Raw genomic sequence first — 22,835 nt, 5'->3', positions numbered from 1 at the left:
ACTTCAAAAGGCTAAAACTGTTTTATGCATATCTAGTGTCCACACTGGTTTACATTTGGACAATGTGTTCCTCTGCTAAAGGATAATAAAGTTGCAAAACTACTGCACTGCAATGTAACTAAGTTCTCTTCAAATTTTTAAAACTAATTACAAGGTATTATAGGAATTTTTTTATAAATAAATGTTTCCAATATGTTTTAATTTTATTATTATCCTTTGGAAACTCCTTTACATTCAAAATTCTGTTATACTTAGTGATATACTCTCTGCTTTTCATTTATTAATTATTTCATACATATTACAAAGCACAGGGCATTTACTAGGCATTCTGTGAATGAGGACTTGTACAGACATTGCAAAGGATGATTTTTTTTCTTTTAAGAAGCTGAGCTCAGTTAGAAATATGACATACACCTTTAAATTTGCTTAAATTTCAGACTAAATATGGCAGTCTGGAAACATTACATTAGCAGAATTTCTTACATTTGCCTTTACTTTTAGAGACACTTTTAGTTTCCTGAGTAATTCTTAGCTGTGTAGTGCTTGTTTATTTGGTTACTTTTCATGCATTACTCCTTGAGCATATTCATAGTGAGCAGTATTCATAGGAATCAATGTGCCTTAAGGAAGGCATCTAAAGGCTCTCAGGAATGGAATGAGATTCCATTATTTAGCTATTGCCATGTGTAATGTGAGGTCAAGGTGGTCAGGTGCTCTAATTATTTTCTCAAGAACAACTGAAATACAGATATTTTCTGTAAGTTATTCCAACTTTGATACATTGTGTACTTACTAAAAACCCTTTACAAATACTGTGTAGACCAAACCCAATACATCTATATGTCCTCATTGGATCAAGAATGTCAATTTGACACTTCTGAATTAAGAAGCATTCTCTAACGATTTTTTACAAAGTTAGGTTGTGGCTTCATCATACTTTGGTGCCATTATCCTGATTTATGTATTTTTATATATGCTCTTTATATATATATATATATATATATATATATATATATATTCATTTAAGTCATATGCAATGACGTCATTCCAACATGGCTGTGATGATGGGTAGGAGAAAGAAGACTCGAAGAGGTCTTTCAAAATGGAGGCAAAGTCCAAGGTGGGTCTGGTCTGTTTTCTTTCCTTCCCTTAAGGATTCTGACTTACAATTCTTACCATTTCCGCACTTGAGGTTAAGAACGTATTCCTATGAATACCTGAAGAGCTAAGACCAATGAACTCAGATGCTTCTCTCACAGAGATACCTTTTCCCTGTGGACTATTCAGTGACCATCAACATGTATTGTAGAATTCAGAGCAAAATCTGTCAGGTGTGAAAAACAAATTGCCTATCTATTTGTATTTCTTTGTTCAGAACGGCACTCACAAAAAAGGTAATTCTATTCAAAAGCAATGAATTGTGTTAAATTGTCTCAGGTGGGTTTTAATTTTTTTTCTATAAATGAAAAACAGATTATAGCTTTAATATTTTAGCTACATATGGGGCAGTCACAAAGGAACAATGAGTTTAATCAATATATCCAGGAACTTTGTCTGAAAAAAAGAAAATCGACTTATAATAATTACCCATGGTAAGTTGTTTAAGATATGAAATACAGCAGAAAAGATGTTGATTGATTGCTATGAATTTTTGGCAGCTGTAGCCTTTGAAGCATGAAATACATTAGCATTGTCTCCTAATGCTTTCAATAATTGTTCTGAGTTGATGTTTGTCTTATGAAAAAGGTGCTTAATTTATTCACAAAACTGCTAGCGACTGAACAACTTAACATGTACAAATAAAATGACCTTTATATTTTCAACTGACACATAACTGAAGGACAATGTCAGAAATAACCTGCACCCCACATAATTCATAAGGTTATAATTTAATGTTCATTTTCAAATACATTTGTCCTAAGTTTTAAATATTACCAAATTCCAGTACAATTTATGGTATCATTATATTTGCAGTATACACAGTTCTGTTGTAGAGAATAATTGTCTTACACTTAAAAGAAAATAATATGTTGCTTCTTAGATGCTTCATTTGGGTTTTGGTGATTTTTTTTTTGTTTTTTGTCATTCTCGTGATTAAACGCTATTCAAAGCAAGATGACAAAATCACAGACTTCACTGCATACCCAGAGCATTTCCTTTTAGGTACAGTTTTCCTTGGCTATTACCTGGTGGGAGAAAAATAAGTGGCTTATTTTAACACAATTAGTAAATGTTAAGACATAACAGTGCTTCAGACCCTTGTTATATGGTTTTGTTGTTAATCTTTCTCTTACGCTATAAGTAGCGAACCATCCAAGTTTTTCATGATTGCATAAAATCCTGTAACTCTTAGTGTGTTGCTTTTCTCAAGCAAGATTCACTGAGATAACTAATTTTGGAGGTTTAATCATTGCATAAAACTATAAAGTACTTTTTCCCCAAAAAACATGTTCACATGTTTCATATTTTTCTGCCTTCGAATCACACTCTAAAACTTCACAGGTAGATATTACTGCCACCAAAGGAAGGGTGCAATCATCAGATTCAAAACTCAGGTTTAACTTTAATCTTTTTCTATTCATGTTGCCAATATATTTATGCTTTATAAGTTATATTAGTCACTAGTTATACATTTCCATTAGACTTTCAGCAATTTGAAAATGTTGAAATCTTTGTTCAAGTAACTTCAAAGTATCACATGTGTATTTGTTGGAGAGACTGAGAAAGAGAGACATCTTTGGCCTGGAGAACTAGAAAACATGATGTGAACCATCCATATATTTTACTATCTGAAGGCTTAAACTTTGAGAAGTAAGTGAAATGCCCATGAATGTATAACTCAGGGATGAACAGTATAACATAGGACATGAGATGCCTGGATCCATCTATGTTTTGTCCTGTGCTTAACTGATGCTAATGCATTAGAAATGACAGGAAGTCAGAAAGAGCTATATAAGAAACTTATAGGAAATATATTGATGAATGTCCAGGGTGGGTGGCAGATAGCTCACCAACATGCTCCATTCAAGAAAAAAAGTTATTTCTATTTATTTTATTTTTTTATTGTTTTGAGAGAGAGACAGAGAGAGAGAGAGAGAGAGAGAGACAGAGAGAGAGAGAGACAGAGAGAGAGAGAGAGAAAGCACATGCAGGAGTAGGGGCAGAGGGAGAAAGAGAATCATAAGCAGGTTCCACACTCAGCATAGAGCCCAACCCGGGGCTCAATCTTTCACCACTGAGATCATGACCTCAGCTGAAATCAAGGGCTGCTTAATGCTTATTTATTTTTGAAAGACAGAGAGAGAGGCAGAGAGAGAGGAAACACAGAATCCAAAGCAGGCTCCAGGCTCCGAGCTCTCAGCACAGTCCCACAAGGGGCTGGAACTCACAAATTGCAAGACCACGACCTGAGCTGAAGTCTAATACTTAACCAATTGAGCCACCCAGGTTCCCCAAGAGTAGGCTGCTTAAATGACTGAACCACCTAGGTGCTCCAAGAAAAAAAGTCATTCTTATATTAGTTTCTGAAAAGAAGAGATCTGTTTATTATAGGATTCTTGGTTAAGAAGTACAGTGGTTTTATGATGCACATGAGGAGCTGGGCAGAACTAGGTAGCTATGCAGGTATAAGGCAAACAAATGTCAGTTTCTAGAGCAAATGTCGGCAAGAAGGGAAAAAAGCCAGTGCCAGGCTTGGGTGAAGGGGAAAGTAAGGAACGCCTGCTGCTGGGTGAGAAAGAAAAAGCGCTAATGGAAATTTTCTTCTTGTTTGAGTAGGTTTAATTATGTAAACTCTCTTTTTCTATAACTCTTCAAAATCTCCAGTAAATTTTGCACTGAATACTACTGTGTTTTTTAATGTGTGTGTGTGTGTGTGTGTGTGCGAGAGAGAGAGAGAGAGAGGGACAAAGAGACAGAAAAGTTTAATAAGTAAAGTGTTCTGCTTTCTTTTCTAATCAATTTGAAGTTGATATTTATCTCACAAAAATTTATTTAGGTGTTTGAGGATAAAGGAACCACTATTATTTGAGGTTGGACTATCATCTATCTATCAATCTATCTATCATCTATCATCTATCTGTATCTATCTATCATCTACCTACCTATCTAACAATCTTAGAATCACAACAATGTTCTGCATCCTGTATTACATAAGCATGTATTAAAAAATATTTTAGATAAATAGAAATGCAACTCTTTAACACTGGGTGATTGTTAGTTTATCCTTTTAACAATTTCACATTTTCTAATTATTAGCAATAAATATGCATGTAGCTTAAAATTAAAATTTAAGGATATCAAGACAAAAAGAAAATTAAGGCTCTCCTTTTGCTATGGTCTGAATGTTTGTGTACCCCTGAAAATATATGTTTAAATCCTAACCCCTAAAGATAATGGCACGGCCTTTGAGAGGTGCTTACATGATTAAGGAGGAGTCCTGATGACTGGGATTACTGCTTTATAAAAGAGGTTCCAGAGAGACCCCTCCCCCGCCACCCCTTCTTTGTCTCACTGTGAGGACCCAGTGAGAGGGTGCTATGAACCAGAGAGAGGGTCCTCACCTGAAGGCAGTCATGCTGGCCGCCTGATCTTGGACTTCATTCTTCTGTGAAAAGTTGTAGTCAAACTTTACTAGGAGGACCATAACTTTAGACAAAAAGTAAATAAATAAAATCTAGCCACAGTGCATACCACTCTCTCTGAAAATTTGAAGGGCAGCAGGATTTTGTCTTTGAAATATGATTTTGTTCACTTTTTAAAAATCTTAGTGAGAGCTCTCCTGCATTTGGTTTCTATTTGGTGCTCTTTTTAAGACTGAGAGCTTAAAATTCTTCTCAACTACATCTCATATCAAATACAAATATTAGCAATGTCTCTCTTTTCAGGTTGTTTTAACTATTAGATGAGATGCTATGTAAAAAGAGTTTAGAGTAGTATCTGGCACATAGTAAGTATTCAGTAATTACTAAAAGTTTTATTATTAACAAAATTAATGTTTCAGAGCAATAATTATAAATATTTCTTGAGGAGGGGAATGCATGGCTTTGCTAAATTCTGACAGTCTAATTTATTTGTAGGAACAAAACAGATGGTTATCATATTTACTGCAAGAACCTTGGTAGGATTTTCTACCTGAAAATAGCTTTGCCTGTGAGGAGTCTGGCTAGTTATTTCTAGCTTGACCCATTCATCTGCCACATAAAAAATAGTCCACGTAATTTAAGTAAGCATATGCTTTTTTTGGCATAATGCTTCTGTCTTAAAAAAAAAAAGTCAATTTTTCTTGAACATTGTTTTAGTGCCAGTGAAAATGTCATTGATGTAACTTTGCATTTCCCATTTTTTCTAACGAAGGAGCCTGTTGAATTAAAAATAGTAATGTATTGGGGAGCCTGGGTGGCTCAGTTTGTTGAGCATCAGCCTTCTGCTCAGGTCACGAACTCACAGTTCATGAGTTCGAGCCCAGTAGTGTTCTGTGCTGAGAGCTCAGAGCTTGGAGCCTGCTTCAGAGTCTGTGTCTCCCTCTCTCTCTGCCCCTCCCTCTCTTGCTCTCTGTCTCTCTCTCTCTCAAAACTGAATGAACATTAAAATAATAATAATAATAATAATTATTATTATTATTATTATAAAATAGTAATGGATGGAGAAATAATTTAAGAATTTCAAATTTAAAAAACTACATTGATTCAGTTAATATGCTTATCCAATCTGAGTGTATTTTTGTATAGAAAATGAGTACATTAGACCAGGTTATCTCTAAGATCTCTGCCATTTAGAAAAACCTACAAATATGAGGATTTATAATATTCTTGGTACTCCAGGCTTTAACATAGTATGGGGAATATATAGAAATATCATTCTAAAAATTACTGAATCCCAGTTTCTAATCTAGACTATTTTTAATCAGCCTGCTTATTAGCAGAATTATGGAAAAAACATCAAATTATAATGACCAAAGCCAAAAAAATTCAGGGATTCTGAGCCCCCAGATATGACTCTTTCTACATATGAAATGATTATGATTTCTGTCCAACTGCTTCTGCATCAAAGGGAGTAATTAAGATGTTTAAATCATCACTGTCATTCAATAACTTCTCCTGAAAACAAGACCCTAGCCATTCTAAATTTCAAGGCATGTAAAATCCAAGCTATACTATGTCCAAAGCATTTTTTTTTCTAACTTCACTGCACTTTGAGGTATACTTTGTAATTTGCATTAAAATTAAAATTAGGATAGGGTGTCAAAAGAAATTGCATAGTATGGTTTTTCACTTTTTCCTAACAAAGAAAATTAGCATAAAACTCATTTTTGTGGACTTTTTAGGTAAAGGTGGGAAGTATAGAATTTTTTAAAAACTCACTCCTTGATATCACCTATTAAAATAGTGGTTTGTCTTTTTCCTTGCTTTCTTTGTTTTTGATAATTCACCATGTTATAGATATAGCATTTTTGGACCTGGAATAACAAGAGTGGATCTACATCTCTTCTTGAACTGCAACACCCTCATTATTTTACTTACACATGGCAAAATTATTCTATGGTCTTAAATTTCAGGCAAATCCACCATATTAAAAATGCTTTCATTTGTAAGATGAGTTTTCACATTGAATGTAAACATGAGCTTCTAATTTTTGACATGTTTTAGAAAGTGTTTTCATATTCTGGGAGACTTATTAAACAGACTAAAATCTTCCATAAAAGTTTAAGCATAGGGATTTATGTTTTTGTCTATTTTTGTTTGTATTTATTGAGCAATATATCAATATTTAATAAGTATGAACATTAAGTAGAAATACCTATATGTTTCCCCCAAAATCATTAGAGGTTGAACAATTACGTTTCAAAGACTTTTTTTTAGTATTATAGTAGTTTCAGGTATACAATAAGATGATTCAACATTTCTATACATTACTCTCCTTAGCCAGGATGTAGCTATTTGATTCCCCACAGTATTATATTAGTTTAGGGTATACAATAGGATGCTTCAACATTTCTATACATTACTCAGTGCTCATCACAATAAGTGGTAAGTATATAAATTAATCCCCTTTTTCTATTTCACCCATTCCCCTACCCACCTCCCCTCTGGCAACCACTAGTTGGTCCTTTGTATTTAAGACTGTTTTTTCACATGCCTTTTTTCTTTGTTCATTTTTTTTTCTTACATTCCACATGTGACTAAAATCATATGGCATTTGTCTTTCTCTGACTGACGTATTTCACTCAGTGTAATACCATCTAGGCCCACCCATATTGTTCCAAGTGGCAAGATTTCATCATTTTCATGGCTGAGATATCTGTAGATATCTGTATCTGTATATTTCCCATATCTTCTAAACTCATTCATCTATCAGTGGACATTTGACTTGCATTCATATCTTGGCTATCATAAATAATGCGGCTATAAACACGTATCCATATATCTTTTTGAGTTAGTGTTTTTGTCTTCTTTGGGTAAATACCTAGTAATGGGATTATCAGATCATATGGTAATACTGTTTTTAATTTTTTAAGGAACTTCCATACTGTTTCCCACAATGGCTGTAACAATTTACATTGCCACCAACAGTGCTGCACAAGGGTTCCTTTTGTCCACATCTTCACTAACACTTGTTATTTCTTTCAGATTCTAGCCATTCTGACAGGTGTAAGGTGATACTACATTGTGGTTTTGATTTTTATTTCCGTGATAATTAGTCTCTTTTCATATATCTGTTGGCCATTTATATGTCTTCTTTGAAAAAATATGTGTTCAAGTCCTCTGCCCACTTTTTAATTGAATTATTTGTTTGTTTGTTTGTTTTTTTTTTGGTTTTGAGTTGTATGAGTTTGTATATATTTTGGATATTAGCCCCTAATAGGATATATTAGTTGAAAATATCCTCTCCCATTCAGAAGGTTGTCTTTTAGTTTTGTTGATGGCTTCCTTTTCTGTGCAAAAAACCTTTTATTTGTATGTAGTCCTAATAATTTATTTCTGCTTTTGTTTTTCTTGCCAAATGAGATATATCTAGAAAAATGTTTTCTACAGCCAATGTCACAGAAATTACTGCCTACGTTTTCTTCTAGGAATTTTATGCTTTTGGGTCTCACATAGGTCTTTAACCCAAGTTGAGTTTATTTTTGTGTATAGTGTGAGAAAGTAGTCCAGTTTCATTCTTTTGTATGTAGCTGTCCAGTGTTCCCAGCACCATTTGTTGAAGAGACTGTCTTTTCCCTACATATTTTTCCCCCTGTTGAAGATTAACTGACCATATAAGCCTGGTTTATTTGGGTTCTCTCAAAGAAAATAGACCTAGGTGTCTATTTTTGTGCAGCACCATGCTGTTTTGATTACCATAGCTTTGTAGTATACCTTGAAAGCTGGGACTGTGATACATCCAGCCTTTTTTTTTTTTTTTTTTCTAGATTGCTTTGGATATTCATGGACTTTCGTGGTTTCACACAAGTTTTATTTTTATTTGTTCCAGTTCTGTGAAAATACTGTTGGTATTCTAATAGGGATTGCATTATATCTGTAGATTGCTTTGGATAATATGGACATTTGAACAATACTGGCTCTCCCAATGCATGAGCATGGAATATCTTTCCATATGTTTGTGCTGTCTTTAATGTCATTCATCAGTGTTTTATAATTTTAGATTACAGGTCTTTTACTTCCTTGGTTAAGTTTATTCTTAGCTATTTTATTATTTTTGGTGCAATTAAAAATTTTTTTTTCAACATTTTTTATTTATTTTTGGGGCAGAGAGAAACAGAGCATGAACGGGGGAGGGGCAGAGAGAGAGGGAGACACAGAATCGGAAACAGGCTCCAGGCTCCGAGCCATCAGCCCAGAGCCCGACGCGGGGCTCGAACTCACGGACCGCGAGATCGTGACCTGGCTGAAGTCGGACGCCTAACCGACTGCGCCACCCAGGCGCCCCGGTGCAATTTTAAATGGTATTGTTTTATTAATTTCTTTTTCTGCTACTTAATTATTAATATACAGAAATGCAATGGACTTCTGTATAATGATTTTCTTTTTTTTTTTTTTTTAATTTTTTTTTCAACGTTTTTTATTTATTTTGGGGGCAGAGAGAAACAGAGCATGAACGGGGGAGGGGCAGAGAGAGAGAGGGAGACACAGAATCGGAAACAGGCTCCAGGCTCCGAGCCATCAGCCCAGAGCCCTACGAGGGGCTCAAACTCACGGACCGCGACATGGTGACCTGGCTGAAGTCGGACGCTTAACCGACTGCGCCACCCAGGCGCCCCTGTATAATGATTTTCTATCCTGTGACCTTAGTGAAGTCATTTATCGGTTCTAGTAGTTTTTTCTTGGAGGCTTTAGTGTTTTCTATATATAGTATCCTGTCACCTATAAATAGTGAAAGTTTTACTTCTTCTCTACCAGTTTGGTGGTCTTTTATTCCTTTTTTCTTGTCTGATTGCTGTGGCCAGGACTTCTAGTACTATGTTAAGTGACATTTGTGAGAGTGGGCATCCTCATCTTGTTCCTGATCTTGGAGGAAAAGCTCTCAGTTTTTCACCACTGAGTATGATGTTAGCTGTAGGTTTTCCTATATGGCCTTTATTATGTTGAGGTGTGTTTCCTCTAAACCTGCTGTGTTGACAGTTTTCATCATGAATGGATGTTGTACTTCTGAAATACTTTTCCTGCATTTGTTGAGATCATCATATGTTTTTTATCCTTTCTCTTGTTAATGTGACATGTCACCGTTGATTTGCAATTATCGAACCTCCTCCTTTTTATCCCAGGAATAAGTTCCACTTGATCATGGTGAATGCTTTTTTTAAAATAATGGATTTGGTTTGCTACTATTTAGTTGAGGACTTTGCATCCGTGTTCATCAAAAATATTGGCTTTTAGTTTTCTTTAGTGTCTTTGTCTGGTTTTGGTATTAAGATAATGTTGGCCTCCTAAAGTGAATCCAGAAAATATACTTCCTCTTCTATATTTTGAAGTAGTTTAAAAAGAATAGGTATTAATGCTTTTAAAATGTTTCATAGAAATTCACCTCTGAAGCCATCTTGTCCGGGACTTCCATTTTTTGAGAGTTTTTTTATTTGATTACTGGTTCAATTGCATTGCTTCTAATCAGTCTGCTCAAATATCCTACTTCTTTCTGATTCAGTTTTGGAAGTTTCTAGAAAGTTATCTATTTCTAGTTTGCCCAATTTATTGGAATATAATTTTTCATAATATTCTCTTATAATCCTTTGTATTTCTGTGGTATTGGCTGTTTTTCCTCTTTTGTTTCAGATTTTCTTTATTTGAGTCTTTTTTTTTCCCATGAGTCTGGCTACTGGTTTATCAATTTTGTTCATCTTTTCAAAGAACCAGATCCTGGTTTCATTCATCTGTTTTTTTGTTTGTTTGTTGTCTTAACTTTCATTTCATTTATGTCTGCTCTAATCTTTGTTATGTCCTTCCTTTCACTGGTTTTAGGTTTTATTTGTTCTTAATTTTCTAGCTATTTTAGGCATAAGGTTAGGTTGGTTTTTGTCTGTTTGTTTTTTTTGTCTTTTTGTTTGTTTGTTTGAGATTCTTTTTGCTTCTGGAGGTAGGCCTGTATCACTATGAGCTTTCCTCTGAGAACAGTTATTGCTGCATCCCAAAGATTTTAGATCACTGTGTTTCATTTTCATTTGTCTCCACTGGAGACTTTTTTGTTTGTTAGTTTCAAAAGAAAGTACTTCAAAATAGGAGTTACTTCATATTGTTATATGACTGCTATTGGTAATTTTTTGCCATTTTATTTACTTCAGTTTACCAAATTATCTATTTAATATGCTTAATACTCTTTATTGTATATATAATATTGCATTAAAAACTGAAAATATAAGAATCAAATAGTTTATATAGAATCTATTTTATTCAACTAATTAATCTCACAGAAATTAAATAATTAACTTTCTTGTATTTGATAATATAAAATATCATAGAGAACAATATTCTGTAAAGTACTTGAGCTGTGAATTCCCTCCTTCTGGCATTAAATTATTTTGAGGTATTGATTCAATATACCTAAATCATAAAGTACTCACAGCACACAGAGCAGTTTTTTAATTCACAGAAGATGAAAACATATACTTCCCCAACCCCCTAACTTCTGTCACTCTACAGGGATATGATGAATCTTTAAAAAACTAAATCCAGATAAAATTTTGGTAGTTGAACTGCCTAATGGAGGGGTGTGTATATTGATATAATTAATTTTTTTATTATTAGTTTTACTGAAGTAAATATCGTTTTACTAAAAATAAAACTCAAGAAGATAATCTCTGAATTTTAAACATTCTCACAGACACACAAAATGCATTTATTAGTGACAAGGTGAATTTAAACTTGGTCAGGAAAGAGAATAGCTATATCTGTTATCCTCTGGATTTCTTTTTCTTTTCTTCTGTTTCTCCTCAACTCTCACATACATAAACTCAAAATCCACTCCTAAGCCAAATTTAGAACTTATTCTGATATAGTAACTCAAGGAGAATATCATATATAAGATTAATAGGTATATACTTATTAAGATAAATGCTATGGTTAAATTGTGAGACTCTAAGCCATTACAAATTATTGCAATATCCACATTAGAAATGCACAATATAGGCATTACAGTTTATTTGTTTATTTCACTAATATAAAAAAAAATTTGCTCTAATTACATGAGAATTAAAAATGGGAGACCAGCATAAAAATAAATCTCAGAATAGTTATAGGTTTTTGAAGATACAGTCTGAGAAATATTGAGAAAAGTGAGACTTTAATTTTTAAAAGTCAGACATAAAGAATTCCTTGATGAAATCTTTCAAAAGGCATCTTGGAATTCAAGTAAATAATTAAAATAGTTTTGGTAACAGCTAACTCTATGGGAATCAGAAACATATGGATTAAAGAAAAACTCCTTGAGGCCAAACTCATTAAAGGTTTTGCTAATGCAAAACATTTGAAAAACAGCAAATAAGCTAGCTGAATCTAAAACAACTCTGATGTTCACTACATTTAATTATTGAACAAAATGAGTCCACATTTACTCCTTTATAATATCACCTTTTTCTTTACAAACCACATAAAACATCCATTAACTCATTCCAGAAACATTTATTATCTATTTTACGCCATGATTATTTCAGGCTTTGTATATGCAATAGTTAATTAGACAAAATATCTGCCCCAAGGAACCTATATTCTAATAAGAAATAATGAAATCTCATACTGTCAGCATAACATAATTTAATATTCGTGTGTGTATTGTTGTTCATATGGTTTAACTCAATAGATTCCTATGGTCTACTATAAAATAAAAGGAAAAAAAGGAGGAAAAAAAAAAGAGGCAGGGGTATAAAGGATCCTGTTGGTACATGTACTCTACCTAAATGTGACTTACAGTTTCCAACTAAAAAAATTCCTTACATCTCTTAAGTATTTAAGTACATTCAGCCCCTATTTTGTTAATATCTGGTTCTTTTTGCTCTTAAATTCTTGTACCTCAAAAAAAGAAGTCTTTTGAACTGTGAAACCTTTGTCAACATTTCTGCTCCAGGCAATGTTTGAATTGTATCAGCTCCTGTAATGGAGATGGCTGAGCTAAATGTAGGTTGAGATGCAGGAAGAATGGCTAAGAGTGAGAAAAGTCAAGCAGTGTTTCAGCTTATTCTAGCCTGTGCTGGTGTTACATTGCTTGATTTGTAAGACATTCTCATGCTCATCGGTAAGCATGAAATTCCATTTCAAAGGCAAACCTAACCACTTTTAGAATTAGCACTTTTGAATTTCCCTGTTGCAATTTGTTTTAAAAAGGTTGGGAACATATTAACATCCTGGTCATCATTTAAAATGTGATTTTTACTTAAGGTTGATAATTAAAACAGGCATTAGACAAAATCCAAACTAACACACTTGTATTGAAATTCTGTGCTCCTACAATGTGCCAGGTGCTACATGGAAGACAAAAGGAGCTTAAGTAGTATATCCTTCCTTCCCAAAACTTAAGCTGATGCAGGTTACAAGGAGACAAAATGGTACAGAGAGTAGCTGCCCCACTCCTCCTTGCTGCCATGGCACCTTGTTGACGTTTATTTTGGGCAATATGTCATAGTGAAATTAAATGCTAGAGGATAAAATGGCATATATTTATTTTACCTCAGTTCTTCACAATGTGCCAGGAATTAATAAACACTGAACAAACCCTTTTGAACAGTGAGGAGTCCAGGTCCTTAACTGATAAGAACTACAACGAGAGAATGCTCTACAAGAAAAACAAGGAGGAAAGGCAGCCATAGGAAGAGAAAACAATGTGATGAATCAGTAGTAGGGATACTTCACAAAAAGGTAGGCATGGCAATGAACAAGGTACATTCGCAGATTAGTAAAGACTCTTCTGGAAGGAAAAAAAATTAGGGAAAATGTCAGGAGGTGTTTGGATCAATAAGCATGACTGAATTAGCGACAGCCTTACTAGCTAATCTGAGGGATTTTGACAAATTCTGGCAAGCGTTGTGGTGTCATTTAAGGACATGAATAAAGAACCTGAAGAAGGTAGCTTTTTCAGTATAATGAACCTTGCTGAAACGAAAATGGAGACAGAGATGAAGACCAGAAGAAGGAGGAGAAGACGAGGAAGAAGAAGAGAAAGGAGGAGGAAGAAGAGGAGAAGCAGCAGTAGAGGCACAATTAGTCGTAGTCGTAGTAGTAGTTAGTAGTAGCAGAGATAGCACAAAAGTATAAATATAAAGGCTTAACCAGCAAAACCACAACAGTAACAGAACTGGAAGAACACATGACACCAACTAGTTCAAAGGGTGTAATCACGGTGCTTGTGATGAATTAATGGTAAATAAAATAATTCACTGGAGATTTCGTTTTTAAGATGGAAGACGAGACACATTAGAAAACAGAGTTATGGGATGAATAACAGTGGAAAAATCCAGTATTTCATCAGCAATGCAAGAGGTGAAGAATCGATCGTTGACTTTACGTCACTGGTGTTGAGCGATCAGTGAACACATTCTCCTCAAATTAGGCTGCAAGATGAAGGTCTTAATTTGGCAGATAATTCAAATAAGACCCAGAGCAGGAAAGTTGGGTGAGCTCTGAATGATGGCCAAATCAGAAAAGAAAAGTAGCTTTGCTCTTGTCTTAATAGTTCAGCTTGCAGTAAGAGCTTCATTATGAAATGATAATATGTTTGAAGAACTACAAATTGTTCACTATATATAAGTCTTTTCTACAGTCGGTATAACTAGTTTAGAATATATGCTTCTGTAAAATATAACCCTCATTTAGTCATTGTAATGTCTCTTTTTCAATTATCTGTGATAAATTTCAAAGGAAAGCGATCCTATTGGTCATTACCAATATTATTTAGAAAACCAAATAGTCTCATCAAGCCTTAAGTCAGTGGGTTTTGCTAATGGACTAAATGATTGTTTAATAAGTAATTTCCCAAGGTAAGAATTAATTTTTTGGAATAATAATTCTTCATGTAAGGACAACAGAAACAAGTGAGTATTTATCTGCGGGTGTGTTTGTGCACACAGACAGTCCAGGCCTGGAGATGGGCTGCTGAGTGTCAGCCACAGATCTCACTGTTAAGAGTCTCCATGGTACTTGAGTTCACTCTTAGAATGAGTTAAACATGTGGGAGTTCCTGGCTGGCTCAGTCAGTAAAACATGCAACTCTTGATCTCAGGGTCATGAGTTCAAGCCCCACTTTCGGCATGGGGCCTACTTAAAAAAGAAAAAAAAAAAGAATATATGAAGCAGCCGTTCTAGAACAGAGGAATGTAGAATGCTGCTTAAAGTGCTAGTTATGGTTTCCAAATTCCTGCATAAAAGAGGGTCTGTTTTTATTGTGACCTGATAGAAAAACAAACAAACAAACAAACAAACAACATAAACATGCTGTTATGTATTTAAAGAGACATATGTAACCATAGCTTGCAGAAAAGGAAACATTCGCCTTTTGGAAATAATTTCTTTCCTGTACAAAATCATTAACTACGGGGAAGCAAATATTTGCAGCAAGCATTCATTCAGTCAGTCATTCAGCAGTTATTTACTGGAGATGTACTTTTAGGTATAATTAAAAAGAAAAATGTAAAAAGATCTCTGATGACAGGACTTAGGGAAATATCATAGATAGCAGGGAGACTGTGCTTCCGATTGATGGACTGACTTGCATCTGACCAAACAGGCTGCCAATGTCAACCTATAAATCAGGAAATAAAACTTTGAAGTCCTATTTCAGTCATTGGAGATCATCAGAGCAACCAAGATCTGACAGGCCAATATTTTATTTATAGATTTTTTTTTTTAAGGAGTAAAAACACCTAAGTCATCCATGCATTCAGTATTCTAGCTGTATACTATCTGATTTCACTCATATGTGGAATCTAAAAAACAAAGGAAATGAATAAACAAACAAAAATCAGAATCAGACCTATAGACACAGAGAACCCACTGATGGTTGCCAGAGAGAAGGAGGTGGGGGGATGGGCGAATGGGTGAGGGGGTCGGAGGTACAGGCTTCAAGTTACGGAATGAATAAGTCACAAGGACGAAGGTACAGCACAGGGAATATACTCTGTGATAGTGTGAGTGGTGACAGATGGCAGCTACAGTTGTGGTGAGCACAGCACAACATATAGAGATGCTGAATCACTATGTTGTGCACCTGACGCTAATGTAACATTGTGTGTCAACCATACTCAAATTAAAAAAAAAAAAATTAAAAAAAAAAGAATTCAGGCATAGGGGTAAGAGACAAACTGGGAAGGACCATGCAGACATTTTTCTAGAAATATTGGAAAAAAGGCAAGTCTCCGATAGAAATAAGTGCTACAATCTTGGTATTAAATATTTATAAGCATGTAATATTACTTCCTCATTCATGATCCTGAGTCCATTAAGGAATATTCTCCCAAGGAAAGCAAAAAAAGATCTTCAGAATCTAGAAAAATAACAGTGTGGACAAAAGTATCCCTTTATCTATAATTAAGGTTATCATTAGTCCTTTGGGAAAGAGTAAACTGAAGACTGATAAGAAGATCCACTGTAGCATTTATAAATCATTAAGGCGTTAGGCCAAGAGCTTTATTTTGATCTCATGTGATCTTCCTATGAGTTTCACAAGTAGATGGAAGAGCTAAAGTTTGAACTTGGGTATTCTAAAGTGAATGCCTGGATTTTTTACCCCTATGCATGCTCTAGCATTTACCAAAGTTTATGAATTTGATTTTTTAATAAAATTAATTGGTATATATTTTACACCTATATATATTTTACATTATATATATATACATACATTTATATAATTGATAAAATTGATATATATTATATACCTATATATTTTTACATTATATATATGTATATATATGTGTGTATAAATATGTGTGCATATATATGTGTGTGTGTGTGTGTATATACATATACAGACATAAAGTTGTACATTTCACATATTCTAGACACATAGATATCTGGGCTCTGCAGATCCTATTACAATAACAATAGAGTGTAGAGGAGGGAAAATGATTTTCCCTCTATTCTCTTGAGTTCTTGACTGCAACTTCTTGTAATAAAGACATATTTACAGGAGAAAAACACGTTTGCTAACATGAAAACCTCATATACACACGGAGGATACCCAGGGAAAGTGAGTAATTCTCAAAAGATAGCTTTGGAATGCAGGATTAAATACCATGTTCATATGTTCATAAAGGTGAGAGGGAATGCAAATCTCTTAGGGGAGAGTAAGTGAGTTCTAGGAAACATCGGTGGGCCCTTAGAAGAATGGTTGGGAGCGTATGATAGTTTGTGGCAAAGTTTGTCTGGGTATGGTGCCAATTTCTTCTCTCCCTTCCTCTGTGATCAAAGTCAATTTTGTCTGGTTGATAAAACTCCCAGGGAGGGCATCGATGCCAACTGAGTTCTGCTTTCCTTGAATGCATCTTTAGGCAGCTAAGGGGAGTTCAGGGAAAGCCTCTTCTAGCATTTGCTGTTTTTTAAGTGCCTACTTAAAAATAATCAACATGCCAAAGTGGCACATTTTGGAGTGTTATGTCCTAAAGTGCTATAATCATATTTTGGGGTAGTATATTCTGCTACTCTTCCATTTCTGAAGCTACTTCTATGGAGTTAATGGATGAAAAATAATATTATTCAAATTCTCTAGTCTACAAAGATTTTAATTCCATAAACTTGTAGATACTTGATCATAATTTTTATATGCTCCTTTAAAATATATTTTTCAGTTCACTTACATTAGATGAAAAAAACCTGTTTTCATTCATGTTCTTTTTATCACTTATATATCTCATAACCCTTAGTTTTTATTTAAAAAGTAATGGAAAATTTCCACTTTTCACTTAGGGTTTTCAATTTTTAAAAATGTTCGTAGTAACACTCATTCCTTTTAGAAAGAGTTTAAATAAAAATCTGAGTAAATCCACAGCCGGTAGAATTGGTCCTTATGCCATGATCGCAACAAATGTCTTTTCTCAAATAGCTTACAAAGGCTTAACAATAATTGCCTACTTTTCTCAGCTTTACAACATTCCATAAACCTGCCATACCACTGCGCAGAGCTGAATAAAGTCAAAGTTGAATACAATGTGTAAACTGTAGAGGGAACAGAAAAGTAATATACAATTACTGAGAGATTTATGGGCATATTTAATACATGGCAGTGAATCTCTGCAGAAAGAACAAAGCACGGCATTATGAAGTAGGCATGATAGTTTGAGCCTCACGCGCTATTTCTATGGCAGTTAAGACGGCATGAACAAAAGCAGCGGTTTGGTCCGGCATGGGTAATTCAGGGGCTTCTCTTCTTTATGAGAGAATAATACATTTGTCAGCCAGTTTGCCTCAAGATATTACAAGGCATAAAGCATCTCGGGGCGGTATATTTTGTTTTATGACAAACGAAAAAATTGAACAACCCTTGAAACATAAAGGTCTTTGGAGAAAGATCCATCTTGTTAAAAATCTGTTATTCTTTTCACCTTGAAACTGCAACATGGGCATATTGAAGTTAGTTTCTGTTATGGTTCCTACGATGTATTCAGTCTACAGAGAAAACTGCTAGTTAGCATCATGCAAAAACTGGAATTGTTTCCTACTATAAAATGGTAACATAATAATAAAAAATGGCCATATAGTCTTGTTAAAACACATCTAATACCACGATTTTAGCAGTGTACCGCGGCATATTTACTGAGACTCCTGAGAGAATAATCATTCATAACTACGGACACAACAGACACTGCAGAGATCAATGACCTGAACTCAACAATAAAGCCTGTCTAAAGAATTAAATCAAGTATGTACAAACAGGAGGAAGGAAATAATATTAGTCTAGAGCAATACTTCTCTAAATGCAATGATAGAAATTATCTAAAAGTAAAAATGCTCTATGACTATTTGGGAAGGGGGTTAGTTGATTACTAAACAGTGCTTTTGTGAGAGTTCACTTTTCCACCATCTCCTTTCACACAATAATAATCTTGCTTCCCACCTATACTTTCTGCTTGTAGTTTATCCATGACATTTCATTCTGTTAATCAGTTCCTGCCCTAACAATGGACTCATCTGGCTTCTTCTCTTTTCATTATTCACAGAAGTCCTAAAAGGTGAAGATAAAGGAAATACTGTTTACTCTATATTTTTGAATATCACAGTTAATGTACCTTCTCAAGGTCTTGAAATGCTAAATGACCTAATGAACATTCCGTTCAAACTCCTGAAATTGTTACAGCCTATTGGCATTCTGAGGTACTCTTTCATGTGGCTTAAGCTCTTCAAAGAATTCTAGCCCCTACCTCATGCCCAGCCCCCACCAGGACTCCCACAGGGTCTAACAAAACAGACTGAAAGCACCACAATTTAAGGAAGGATTCCTTAAATCTCATGAATAACCGCAACTATTATAAACTTATTAAAAACATGGCCTCATCTAATTTACATAAAATACGATCCTATTTAAATGCCTTGGCCTCTCAGTCAAAAAAATCCAAATAACACTTAAACATTTTCCCTATTAATATTCTGGATGTTAGCAACATTTTAGTTACTATAAGCCCATTATAAGCTCACAGATCAGTGAGGATTTGAAAACCTGATTATACAAATGTATAGAAAATCAAGCCTATTCATTTTCCTAATACAAATATATAAGATTTTCCAAAGTGAAATCAACTGCAAATACATACATTAATAGTTTAAAATATAGTAGAAATATACTATGTGTCTATTAATTTCACCACAGAATTGTGTTTATTACTTTGTTTGCTTTCAAATAAATACTTTGCTCATAAAATTTGAGTAACTTGAATAATATTGATTATTGTCATAAAAACAAAATAACTTTGTATTAATTCTCAATATTTGAAGAAACATGTATTGTGAGACATATTAATTATCAAAAACTTATCACTATATATAATGACATGCTATAGCAATGTTTAGAGAAACAAAATTATTTTCTGGATTATTTTAAAGGACTGAACATTAAAGTAACATATTTATGTGTAATGACTCAAATACATTTTCTAGGAATTACAGTATTATAAAGCCTTGTTTTTGTTATGTTTCAAAATACAAAATGTGGAAAACTAACTTTATTAATTGCATTAATGAAAGTATCTTTCCTATTTTGTACACGCTAATTAAAACCAAAATGTTAAATTATAATAATTAGAAATAAATTGATATTAAGTAGCAGAAAAATCATTCAAAAGAAATATTTGAAAGCTAGAATTAGAATAATGTTTTGCACAAATACAGGTTCACTAAATGGACCCAATACTTTTAAAATGTTTTAATGAGATTATCCAAAAATAGCTAATTACATTATAAGCTAAATGACATGGAGATCCTAAAATTTACATGTTTGCTAAAAGCCTGCAGATAATTAGTTTTTAAGTCTACACTACAGCACATTCAAAATATATGCTGCTTTCCTTCAATCCCTCTTTAAGCAAATAAGAACCAATAAGAAAGAATACTCAAATAAGTTATTTTAATAGTTATTCCAATTATTTATGTTACCCACAATAAAATACAAATTTATATTTCCAGAAACTTGAAGATGTAGAAGAAGATCATTTCCCCAGAAGATGTCTCGAAAATAGAAGTGTAATAACTTCCCCCAAAATTAACAATGACTCATCATGCTCAAAACTGTCAGAAAATTCATATAGCATCTATCTTGTAGTCTGAAAGCAACATTTTTAATAATTATTTTGCATAGTTATAATGGATACATTTTTCCCTCTGGCAAAGCTTACAAATGATGTGGGTTTTTTTCATTCCTTGAAAGTCAATGGAGATTAAAATTACTTTTTTCTCAATAAAATTTAATTTTTATGATATTTTCTTGAAATGAGAAACTCACTATCTTTGTATAGATATGTTTTTTATATGTATCTCTACCAGATACATTTTGGAATATTTACACATTTTACATAATCCTTTGATCTTTATATAAAATAATTGTATATATTTCTGCATTTTGAAAGAACATAATTTGGATGTAACTAGTATTATCAAGGTTATTAACTCTAGATAATAAGGCAAAAAAAAAATGACTCCCCATTAAACAAATCTAAAATCTAGGGGTGCCTGAGTGGCTCTGTCCATTAAGCTCCCAACTCTTGATTTCAGTTCAGGTCATAATCTCAAGGTTGGTGAGTTTCAGCCCCATGTTGGGCTCTGAGCTGACAGTGCAGAGCCTACTTGGGATTCTGTCTCTCCCTCTCTCTGTGCCCCCCTTCAAATAAATAAGTAAAATAAACATATCTATCTATCTATGTGCATAGATTAGATATAGATATAGATACAGTAGTTCCTGCCTAGATAATTGAATTATACTTGCTATTTTTGTTAGTTTCACTCAATTAGTATCAACTTTAGCCAGTATTTAAAATTTGATCATCACATGCCCTTATATCAATATTTTTGAGTATCAATTATTGAAAGGAAAGTGTTAAGTATACGGATTAAAAATGACAATTCTGTTGCCTGGGGAACGTTATATAAAAGTTAGGGAGATAGGAGCAAAAGGCTTCAATGTTTTGGAGCAAGTAGAATAGAGGCACACACAACCTGGCATATGAATACTGTTGAAGAATTAGTTATACATGGGTAGAGAAGTTGTGACCATCTAAACCAAGGAACTAAAGCTTAAGTCTGAGCCATAGAAAGATACAAGGTAAAAAGGTACGTTACTGCTGTGGCGTGGAATCAGCCACGTGGAAATTCAGGTGATCAGGTTAGTTCCACCAAAATCTTACTTAAGGCTTCAAAAGCAGCAAACACTAAACTGCTGTATGGCGAGACTTTCTTTTTTTTTTTTTTTTTTTTTTTTTGGCGAGGCTTTCAAATCCAACAGAAATAATGGCCTAGGCAATAGTGACTTAGCAGTGAAGCACTACAAACCACTAAGGAAAAATCATCATAAAGGATTAACTTGAGACCTTACAGCCTCAGAACTATAGATAAGAGAAACAATTCAAAGAATTATTTTTTAAATGTGGGTTGAGAAGCATTAAAATAATATAAAAACATAATATAAAAAATACTGAACGAATAGGGCGGCTTGGAAAAACAAGAAACATATTCTAAGTAAATCTAAGTTATAAAAACTTCTAAAAATGAAATTTAGGGCCATTAAAATTAAAACCTCATTGGGCATGATAAATGGCAGATTACATACAACTACAGAGAAACTGAATGAACTGGAAAATAGATTAGTAATAATTATAGGAAATAAATGACACAAATATAAAGAGCAAGTGGAATTGTTGCCTTCTATAAAGATTGAAATCATGGAAGGTCCAGAAACTGATGCCTCATTCCATTTCAGTGGTATCGAAAAATATTTCAACTCTTATACTCTTACAGGTAGAATGAATTGTGTACTGGCCACATATCGAGGCATCGCTTTGATGGTCTATACTTCAAGTTGAAGTATAAAAATACACCAGCTATGAACGGAACGCTAACAGATTTTAAGCTGTACCTCATCTGTTAAGTTCCCATGCCTGGAGAAGCTAATGCCAACTCATCCTGTAATACTCAATTAGTACGATAAATTATGCGCCTTGAAAAAAAATATAAAACAGAAATATAGAGACACAAAGAAATGGACTCATTCAAGAGAAGACAAAAGAATAGGATGATAAGGTTCAACATATGTTGAAGTGGAATGAGGGGGGAAAATACAAACAAAAAGTGAATAGGAGAGAAGAGGTTCTTAAAAAGTCATTACTCGGAAAAGTTTCCCAAATGGATTAAATCTATGAGTATTTAGCTGGAAGAAGCAGAGTATGCAGGATAGAGAAGAACCGACAAGTGCATTGTGCAATAATTGCAGGACACCAGGGCAAAGAGTTAAAAGAAAAGTCAAATGAACTGTAAGTGTATGACAACTAGACTTTCACCAGACTTTTGGGCAGCCACAGCAGATGCCTGAATAGAAAGACATTTCTTCACTGTGCAGTGGGAAAATAGCAAGAAATATAAAATTCCATATCCAACTTATCCATCAATCAAGAATGAAGGTGAGATAAAACACTTTTAGATGTTTATTTAGAAATAAATATATTATGCTTTCACCAAAGGACTTCCAAAAAATGTGCTTTAGAGTGGGGAATAAGCTTAGAAATTCCCTGGGGCTGCAAACTCCATGTGGAGTTTGAGCCCCACATCAGGCTTACTGCTGTCAGCCTGTTAGCACAGAGCCTGCTTTGGATCCTCTGTCCCCCTCTCTCCTGCCCCTCCTTTGCTTGCACTATCCCCAAAATAGACAAATCTTTTTAAAAAAAA

At 34.0% G+C, this 22,835-nt stretch overlaps 1 pseudogene; it reads left to right on the top strand.

Moving 5' to 3' along the window:
* The first annotated feature begins 21,829 nt into the window (after positions 1-21,829).
* Positions 21,830-22,101, top strand: LOC131511363 (ATP synthase membrane subunit K, mitochondrial-like; annotated as a pseudogene).
* Positions 22,102-22,835: the final 734 nt, after the last annotated feature.

Source organism: Neofelis nebulosa, chromosome 5 (genome assembly GCF_028018385.1).
Source record: "Neofelis nebulosa isolate mNeoNeb1 chromosome 5, mNeoNeb1.pri, whole genome shotgun sequence".
Lineage (NCBI taxonomy): Eukaryota > Metazoa > Chordata > Mammalia > Carnivora > Felidae > Neofelis > Neofelis nebulosa.
Note: the sequence above shows the minus strand (reverse complement) of the source record. Positions and strands in the feature narration are given on the sequence as shown.